A 10,556-nucleotide genomic window follows, 5' to 3' on the forward strand; every position below is an offset into this window, starting at 1 on the left:
ATGACTCCGCTCAATCTGCTTTCACTTAAACTACGTATACGGTTCATATGGACAACCAATCATACCTAAACATTACATGGTCGATTCATATGAAATCATCAAATAATACAAGTCTGGATAAGAATCTATAACATACTAAAACACCCTTTTTGATTTCGGCAACTTGCGAGCTTGGTGTCACACCACCAACCTCAAGCCCTTGATTTCCTTTTCCATCTTCCCTCTCCCTCTTCCTTCCTTAATAACTGATGTAGCTCCTTCCTACATCCATTTTTCTTCAACTGGAAGTTTTTCAGCCTCAATTGAAAGTTTTTAGCTTTGAATCAAAAGTTTATGTCTTGAATTGGAAGTTTGTTGCCACGAATTGAAAGTTTTATCCAAGATCCAAGTTTTTTTTTCCCTATGTGTTGTATGTGTTCATCACCAATCAAAAGCTTCCCCCCTGAAACGAGACCTTAGGGTTGTTTAGTTCGTAGCTCACGTAGCTCGCTAAAATTGGTGAATCAGAAACTTTTTTGATCTGTTGTTTTCGTCGTCTGATCGAATTTACACATTAAGTTTAAAAATTACTTGGTTCATGGTTATAGTAAGACATGTTCATGTTTTTGGTAGGTATTTGTGGTATGCTATCTGCCATCCAGATTGAATCGACTTACTGACTAGTGCCTTTTGGTCACCGTTTGCTCTTAACGCTGATGCCGTCTTTAAATTCTCTGCAATGTGTGTTTCAGGTCCAGAAATTTGTAGGTCTTTGCTGGGTTATGAGATACTACTATCAAGGTGTTTGTTCATGGCAGTGGTAGGTAAAAAATTGACCATGTATTGTGAGAATTTCTCACCACTGTTCTTGAGGCAGATAAAACATCACTTGATGGAGTGATAAAAACACAGTTCTTCCTGGCCTAAAAATTATCCCCACTTCTTTGGCACTGTTTGTACACTGATCGTTTATTCCTTCTTAATATAATAATGGGCAGCTCTCCTATCGGTTCGAGAGAATAAAAAAAGATTGTACAATGACAGTTATAGTAATCAGATGAACATAAATTTTAATACCACTAGAATCAAACTGTTGCCATTTGATACAACGTTATATGCTGTAATTCGGTGCAGATCAATTGATTCTTGTTCCATGACTAATCATGATATCAAAATGATACTCCTATATGATTATGTCAAGAACCTCTGCTATTTGTCTGCAGTGCAACACTATGCTGCAGACTCGCAGTTGTGGAATCTCTGATATGCGGTATAGACAGATATGGCTCCTGGCAAGATATAGTGACTATTATAGTGACCTTTTTCCTGATAGTTGTTCCCTGATGCTTGTGGTGTGACTACGTACTGATAGAGTTAAAGGTTATTGTTTCTAAATCAATCATGTAGATATGATTTTCACCTCCATCATAACCAACATGCATACCTTTGGACATAGAAATTATGCAGCTAGGTAGACAAGCTCTTCTCAGTAGCATTTTTCTTATGTTTGGCATCAGCTATCAACTCCAGCTTTTCATCCAAATGTCAGGTTCTATCCGTATCATTATGCACCTTTGGCATCTGACCTGAAGAGCTTGTCTGAAATGGAGGTAACCTTTTTCTTGGGTCAACCTTTCAAGCCATTTGATCAACTAATGGGAACACTTCCAGCTGCAAGGTTTGCTATTCCTTATGCAAATGAATCTGTTCCATGTTGGGATGGAAAGGATGACAAATGTGATGAGTTCTGAGATGAAATTTGTTATTTATTTTTCTGTAGCTCCAATGCACTGCCAAAGTACTATGGAGCTGATTTCAATTTTCATTATTGCTTGAAGGTTCATTTATGTTGTTTTGTTATGTCCAGGGTGTTGCAAAATTGTCTTTTATTGATGAAAGTCGTTTGCTTGCGGAGACAAGAAAACTTGAAGATACATTGACAGTATGCATATTTTAGGATCCTTCTTTATGAACCCTCTAGGCTGTTATTTTCATTTCGATTGTACTTTTATGATATTTCTCTTCAACATTCTAGGCTTCTATTTTTTATATCAATTGACGTCAAGCTTCTGGCATCCTTTGTGACAAGAAGGTATTACAAAAGCTGAAAGGTAAGTTCTATAGGATGACGATTCGATTTGTAATGTTGTAGCGTCAAACAAAAGTTGTAGTGTTGAATGTTGACCTGTGATGTTATAGCATCGAATGTTGTCCAACAGTTAAGTGTAACAGAGATGTGTATATTGCGGTGGATTTGTGGTCATACAAGAAAAGATCGAATCTGAAATAATGATATACGTGATAAGGTAGGAGTAGCGCAAATTGAAGAAAAGTTTGTCCAACATCCGTTGAGATGGTTTGGACAACCAACGGAGGCCTCTAAAGTCACATGTGCATAGCGGGATACTGAGACGTGCTGATAATATGAAGAGAAGCGGTGATCGACCAAATCTAATATGGGAGTCTGTAAAGAGAGATTTGAAGGAATGTAATATCCTTAAAGAATTATCCGACGATAGAAGCGTGTGAAAGTTAGCAATCCACGTGTCAGAACCATAACTTATGCATCAGTCTTCTTATACCGTTATTATTTTTATTTTGTTACTATTACTAGTACCTTTATTATCATTATTATTTTCACATCATCTTTTTAGTTGGATTTTATGGGTTTCATCTCTAGCCTATCCTAACTTGTTTGGGACAAAGACGGCTGCTGTTGTTGTTCAGTGTGTTTAAGTTGTTGCTGGCTTTTGCAGGAAGAAGAGAAATTCAGGAACAAGACAATGTTTGGCATACTTTATGTGCGGGAAACTCATCCATTGGCTGCTCAGATTGCCTTCTTGTATCAGATGTACTCTCAATCATCAAGAACAGATCCTTATGTTTTTCCCATTGACCCTACTGTTAGGTCAGTAGAAATGTTACATTGACTCGGATATTTTATTTCTCTCAGAATTTATTTACTGTGCTCGATATGTTACCCCCTTTTGCAATGGGTTCCTTTGTTTATCTGAAAGGAACTGGTATAGCATCACTGTGATGTCTCCAGTCAAGGGGTTTCATGACATTGCCCATAACAGAGTTTTGTAAGCATTTTATCATCTAAAAGCATATTGTAAATTAAAAGGCACTCATTAAATCTTCTAGCGTTATATTTTTCTTCTTCATCCTTTTCAGGAACGTGACCTATATTAATGCTCAGTACCACAAACACATCCTGGAGCCTCCAGAGGGGGCCATCATACCTGCAAAGGTATTTGCTAACCCTGTACCCTATATGCATTTTTGTGCATAATCAATAATCCTTGAAGACGTGCAAGTGCTACAGTGTTTATTTTTCTTTAAAAGGAAATTTCTAGTTCAGTCTTTGACATCAGCAATACAAAACGAATAGATTCTTTCCTTTTGGGAGAGTAATTGCTGACTCATAAACGAAAGTAATGGGTGAAGTGTTGCCTTTTTTAAAAATGTTTAGGCATCTATTCTTATTTATGATTTTTTTTTTCAACTTTTCATGGTCTGCAAGATGCAAAGGACCATCTTTTGCTATATGATATATTCCAAAATATCCAAGTGTAACTTCTATGGAAAATCTATGAAGTTATATTGATGTGGCCAATCTAATTGCTTTTCAGCTTTTTATATGTTAGTTGATAAATTTTTGATTTTTTTATTGCAAGTACAGAACAATTTCTTGTAATGTGGAACAGTCGGAGCATAATGTTTTTTATATGAATAATACCGTTTTCCTTGCAATTATATATCTCTGTCATCCTTTACTGCTTGAATTAGAAAAAAATGTTTTTAGTTGAAATATATGGTGGCGTTTCTCCTTTTATTTCAAGATATCAACTTTGATGTTGGTTTGGTAAATGTCTTAAGATAAACTCATGGGCCAACAAGTGCACAATTTTGTAGATATTGAAACCTAGTGATTTCAAACCCTTCCCTGTGCTGTGGCATGAAGATAATCGTCGATAAACAAGAGAAAGGCACGACTGATATTTCTTATTTTTTTAGCAGAATATTTTCATTTGCACCAGAGAGTATTCAGAGCTGGACATCACTTTTGAATGAAATACTATGTATAAGTCATGCTATTATGGCAAAGATTGATTAATATTCATCTGCTTCATTCTGACCAGCCCTTTTCCCCCTATAGTTGTAGCCTGATCAATCTGTTTTTTTTTTTTTTTTTGCTGTCTTCGTGAGTCCTTTCCAATTACAGGCCGCAGGTTTCTGGAGCTCTGTCAGGTTCTCTCTTAGGAGAAGCTGCACACCGTCTGGTGAAAAACTCCCTGCAGTTCAAATCTGGCAGCTCTGCTGGGCTTCTTGATATGCCATACAGGGCTGCACCCTATAGCCCTGGAAACAGACCGAGGACTGCTGGACCATTGGACTATGAGAGGGGTTTTGTGGATAATCCTTACCATGCACACATGTCCAGAAGCGTTCCAAACCCTCGCCCTCAGTTCTTTGGTGACGCTCAAGCTAACAGACAGCCAATGCGGATAATGGAACGGCCGAGCTCCGGAACCCATGATGCTGGTATCCGTTCACCAATGTCGAAACTGACCATCCACGAAGGGCCAATGCCTCATCAAAATAACAGGACGCAGAATTCGGGTTACTGGCCTAATCAATCACATCCTAATCACTATGGTGGATTCCCAATCTGCAGAACACCAGTTTTACACCGCAGCGACCTGTCCAAGCTTCAGGATTTTCACAGCAGCGACCAGTAAATGGGATACCACCACCATTACCTCCCAGTAATTGGATTGACAAGCAACCAAATGCAGGCCACACAGGTGTACATGCAAAGCAGGACCCGAGGGCAGCTCCGGATAGACAGCCTAAGCAGGGTAACCCGAGATCGCAACATGATAAGAGACAGCAGGCTACCAAGGTAGTCTACCGTGTCAAAACTCAAGCTGCTAACGGTAATGGCTTGTCAGAGTCAGGTAACCAGGATGAACCAGCATAACTGGGTTACTGAATTGCTGGAACGTCACGCAACTTGTTTAAGTTCCATGTATCCGTCATTAATTCAGTTCCATTGTTGAATTGTTGTATTGTTTTAGGAGTTGATTACATGTTAGGACAAGGGATTTAGACAGAGCCTTGTTAGTTGTTAGGACTGCCGTTGTAAAGTGTTAGTTGGATAGCTGAAAGCCTGAAACTGTTTTGTGCTGAACAATCTCCCTCGCCCCGTGCGAAGACTGTCACCTGCCCTGTTGTACGTTGTGACAGAGCTGGGGCAGGGATTCTTGTTCTTCTACGGTGACTAAACCTTGGTTTCCTTTTGGTACTAGTAATAGTTATGCTCTTTTTTTTCCTACTATCGTTGTCCAAATTTGCCTTACCATTTGAACAAGGATTTGAGAAAGACGTCATGGGACCGTGCCAGCTTGCCATTTGCTAACTTTAGCTGCCATTTTCTCGTCAAGAAGTGACGGCGCGCTGCTGGATGAACTTGTTCTGCTATGATAATGAGGACCACAAAAAACAATCTCAATTCTCAAGCATGCAAGAACACCTTTTTACTTGACATCTTACACCATGATGGTTCGTGGTGGTACGTGGTTGCAGTCCAGGAAAGTCTCCATGATTTCTACTGCAAGTTTGACTGCCTACCTGTCCCGAGCAAACATTCCGAATCACCTCGCGTGCCACTCCGAATCAAAAGGCGCACCGCACCGCACCATCCCGACCGCTCTCACTATTCTACATTTCTAATAGGTAAGTGTATATGTATTGTAGTGGAAATATAAATATTAAATATGGTAATATTAATTATAAATTTAAGTATGAAAATATGGATGTGTCATTAGGGGCGTCATCAAACGAATATATCGAAAGCGATATTGTAGTTTGATTTCAGATAAGATTTGAAAAAAGAAAAGATTATTTACTAATGTATCTTCTAATTTATTTATTTATATTAGTAAAATGACTCTGGTATTTTCATTAGCAAAACGGGTCCGATAATAAGACATAAAGATTTGAATAATGAGGATAAATAATAAAAATAAATAAATTATTTAAATTTTATAAACTCTTATTAGATGAAAGAAAAGTATAAAAATATATAATACTAGAACCGACTCTTACAGAGACTACTTCCCACAGCGCACCCCACATTTTTCCCACCATTTCTACGAGACAACCTTGCGCAGTGGCGCGAAGGCCACGCGGCGCGGCGTCACTGGCTGCCGAGGCTGCCCGTACCTTCCCGCCCTTTATTGCCGCTCCGTCGCCTTGCTCGCTTTCCCTTTCCTTCCCCATCCCAAACCCCCCACCGCTGACTAGGGTTTCGCGGCTCGAGCGGAGCAGCGGCGCCAGCGCTTCCACCGACGCCAATTCATGGCCGCTCCGGCGGCGGAGGAGGCGGTGAGGGACGGCTTCGCGGAGCTGGAGCGGCAGCAGCAGCTGCTTGCGACCTGCACGCGGCTGTACCGCCAGCTCACGGGCCACTTCGGCGCCCTGGAGCGCCGCCTCGCCGCCCGCTCCGAGTCGCTCCGCTCCAAGCGCCGCGTCATCGAGGTCCGGGCCTCCCGCAGGCTCGACGCGCTCCGCCGCCGCGAGGTCTCCATCGATGGCTCTGTCGCGCTCGCGCTCTCCCGCCTCGATGAATCCCTCGCCGCGCGGGACGGAGGGACGCCCTCCGCCGCCGCAGGCGTGGCCGAGGGCCTCGCGTCTCTCTGCTCCAGCATGGACTTCGCGGGGTTCTTCGCGTTCGTGGCCGCGCGGCGCAAGGAGGTGGACGCGCTCCGCGCCGAGCTACCCGAGGCGCTCAAGCGGTGCGTCGACCCAGCGAGGTTTGTCATGGACGCGGTCGCCGAGGTGTTCCCCATAGACAAGCGGGCGGTGAGGTCGCCGACCGACCTGGCATGGGCTTGCGTTCTGATCCTGGAGGCGGTGGTGCCTGCACTGGCGGATCCGGACCCGGAGATCGGGGTGGCGCGGCCAATGGTGCCACAGGCGGCGCGTGAGAGGGCCCGCGGGATGGCTAAGGAGTGGAAGGAGGCAGCCGAGCGGAAGGGTGGGGTCGAGGGCGCCAAGCCGTCAGACGCCCACGCGTTCCTGCAGCATGTCGCAACCTTCGCGGTGGCGGAGAAGGAGGACAAGGGGCTATACAGGAGGATTGTTGTGACCTTTTCGTGGCGCAGGCAGATGCCGCGACTTGCTCTCGCTCTTGGCCTCGAGGATGAGATGGATGGTACTGTCTTTGTTCTCTTTTCTTCTAATTGATTTGTTATAAATTATTTCAAGTAGAAATGAAATGGTGAACCAACTTGTTGGTTGATGAGGAGCTTAGGTTTGTTTCAGTCAGCTGAGATGTAATGTCCACTCTCCAGTAGTTACTACTCCATAAGGCTATACTTCATACGCTTCGATTGCAGATCAGAGCAGTACTATGGATTTAGATTGTGGGACAAGTCTGTTTCCAGTGGCAATTACCAAAGGGCATCGCTGTCGTTTCTGGGTTTAGAGTTCATGCGTGGTTTGAATTGGATTAAGAGACAAGTTGCAATCTTTCCCGAGTCGGTATTGAGGCCAGCACGAACCACTGTGACTGTTTCAGTCATCTTCACGTTTAGTGGCTCTTGCCTTGGGCAACTAAAGTATTATCCTATAGATTGGCTTGATTCTTATGCCCATAGCTAACTAGTTACAGTTATATGGTACGGGTTTGGTATCATTTCTTGATAATGGGCCCTGTATTATTGATTCCCTGTTTTGCTCTATGAAAGCATTACTAAAATAATATCATCTTGATTTAATGTTACTTGCCTTGCCTAAGGCATCAATAACACTGGATTACTTTTTCCTTTTATTTTAAATTCGGTCAATATTCAAGAGTTTATGCCTTCCCATCAAATGTTTCAATATTCCCAGTATTTTACTATTTGTCTTGTCTATTCAACACAACAATTAGTCTCTGCCTCTCTGGACTATCTAGTAATTTGTTTGTGGAATGCTACGAGCATATGACCTTATTGAGTCAGGTTGATGGTCTGGCCTGTTTGTCTACCTAACTACCGATGCTGCTGTTGTTCTGTATATCTGTGTGTGGAGTGATTATTATTGGTCGTGGTTCCTGCTTTCACATTGGTAGATCATCTTGTTTATGACTTTTTCCAGACTCCCGAATTAAGATGACATCTCTGATTCAACTTCTGCTTGCAGATATCATTGAAGAACTTATTACAAAAGGGCAGCAACTTGATGCTGTGAACTTTACATATGAGGCTGGTCTTCAGGAAAAATTTCCCCCAGTCCCTCTCTTGAAATCGTACCTGGAGGATTCAAAAAAGTTATCTCCTTCAGATAATCTGAGTACTAGCACTGGACAATCTGGGGTAAGTCATTTTGACCTCAGTGCTGAATCGCCGATAGAGCCTCCAATTGCAATTAGTGTCGACACCACCTCTAAAAGACGCTGATGTTTGATTATTGGTGCACTTATACTGCTTTACCTCTTCATGCTAGCAATGGATTTCAGTTTTCTGTCATGACCTCTGTGGAGATTTTTTCTCATGCCTTTGTTTCTTAAAACATGTTAGACGCCTTATATTGCTTCTCTTGCAGATCAATGCAAACAAGAAGGAACAATCTGCACTGCGGGCTGTTATCAAGTGTGTCGAGGACCGCAAACTCAAAGCTGAGTTCCCATTGGAGGATCTTCTGAAGCAGCTAGAAGAACTGGAGAGGGCTAAGACTGAGAAGAAAAAGGCAGCATCGAGCAGTTCCAGCAGCGGTATCTCTGGTCCAGCAAACAAGCGTGTACGTGCAAGCAATGGAGGACCGATGCCACCTGCTAAGGCGGGTCGTCTCACTGAGTGCACTGGTGTATCATCTTCACCTACTATTGCCAGTGCCACCACATTCGACCGCACCCCATCCTCTCATGCCTCGTTCGGTACATCTTCTCCTTACTCTTATAATGGGCATGCTGGGCACACCCTCTACTGTGGTCAGAGCGCGCCACCAATGAGGGAGCCATATGCATACACACCCTCTACTGTCGGCATCGGCATGTTGTACCCCTCCCCTCCCCTGACTTACCCAGTCTATAGCGGATACAACAGCAGTTTGGGAGGTTACAACAATGCAATGGCTCCAGTATTTCACCAAGTTTATTACTGATATGATCAGTTGAAGACGATGGCGACTCACCACAATGGCCCTATTTTGTAGTGACTGACTACAATGGCTCACCACAATGGCCCTTTAATGGTAGATGCTTGTGCTAGTTTCTTAAATTAGATCTTTCTGTTTCGCACTAGAAACTGAATGTATATTATTGATGCAGTGTTTGTGGACTTCCAATCTTGTGTTGTAATTTGGTGAAAAGTACTCTAAAGAAATATTGGCGTGTGATCTTCAGCCTCAAATACTTAACTTTGAATTATATTAATATTCTATTATGGTGGCTCCGGTTTTGATGGTAGTGACATGGCTCCTTTTTTTCCTTGGTGAGACTGAGATCTGTGTTCGGGTAGACAGCGGTGGTTTTTTTCCGTGTATTTTGACTTTTTTTAATATTTTGAAATTGGACCGGTGGCAAAAACTATTTCGGATTGGGTAGGTGTGGTCAACGCATTGGATAAAGAGTCATCTGCATTCGACGCTCCTATATAAATGCAGTATTATAAAGAAATTTAATTTTTCAATATATAATCTAAAACTAAAAATAATTTAGAAATTAATCTATCATATAAGAATAATATTAGTGATTTTATATATATATTTTTAGGTTTTATTTAAAGTTCTAATAATTGTTAGAAGTTATAAAGTAGTTTTTTAAAGAATTTTAGTTTATATTTTACACAGGTTTTTTTTTGCGTTCAATTAAAATGGGTTGTACATAGATTATGTAATATATAATTTTTTTAAGATTTTTGAGAAACATAAGACCTTTTGAGTGAATCTAACTAAAATTAGGTTTTGTATGAAATTGATATATAATACATATAATTTTATGTTACTATTTATAATATTTATAGGTTTGTATTATAAATGATACGATACTCATAGTTTTATATAATTCACTCTTATTTTTTACACCTATCGCATCTTAGATGAGCGACATGTGTTAATTGCCCTTCTAACACGAGACATTAGCTTATTTTTGCTTCTTTTTTTTCAAACAGATGCCATTTTATTTTTATTTTTAAAATATAGAAAAACCCGAACACAACCAAATAGGCAAACGCGACCGTGGCTGATTCATTCGGCCTAACTCCAAATCTCCCTCTCCATATGCATGACCGTGGCTGATTCGATCTCGGGCAAGACGCGATGTAAGCTGCAGCACGCAAGCTCAGGCTCGCACGGTAGCACTATGACGCACACGCTGCTCCAATCGCACCCCCGTGTTTCGGTCGCGGTGCTTCCCCTCCAGTCCACGGCTGCCAGTATCGCTCGGTCGGTATTTGGTTACCCATACAACTTCGTTGGTCGGTGTTCCAATTTTCGACCTAGGCCGACCTTTTGCATCCAATGTTCCGAGGGAGAGGCACCGGTCCAGGTGGTCGTTAAATGGAACTCTGACCCCTGCCGCCCTCAAT

The 10,556-nt window shown here is 42.0% G+C and overlaps 1 pseudogene; it reads left to right on the plus strand.

Moving 5' to 3' along the window:
* The first annotated feature begins 593 nt into the window (after positions 1-593).
* On the plus strand, positions 594-9,436 carry LOC133910800 (uncharacterized; annotated as a pseudogene).
* The last annotated feature ends 1,120 nt before the right edge of the window (positions 9,437-10,556 follow it).

This window comes from Phragmites australis, chromosome 3, assembly GCF_958298935.1.
Source record: "Phragmites australis chromosome 3, lpPhrAust1.1, whole genome shotgun sequence".
Taxonomy (NCBI): domain Eukaryota; kingdom Viridiplantae; phylum Streptophyta; class Magnoliopsida; order Poales; family Poaceae; genus Phragmites; species Phragmites australis.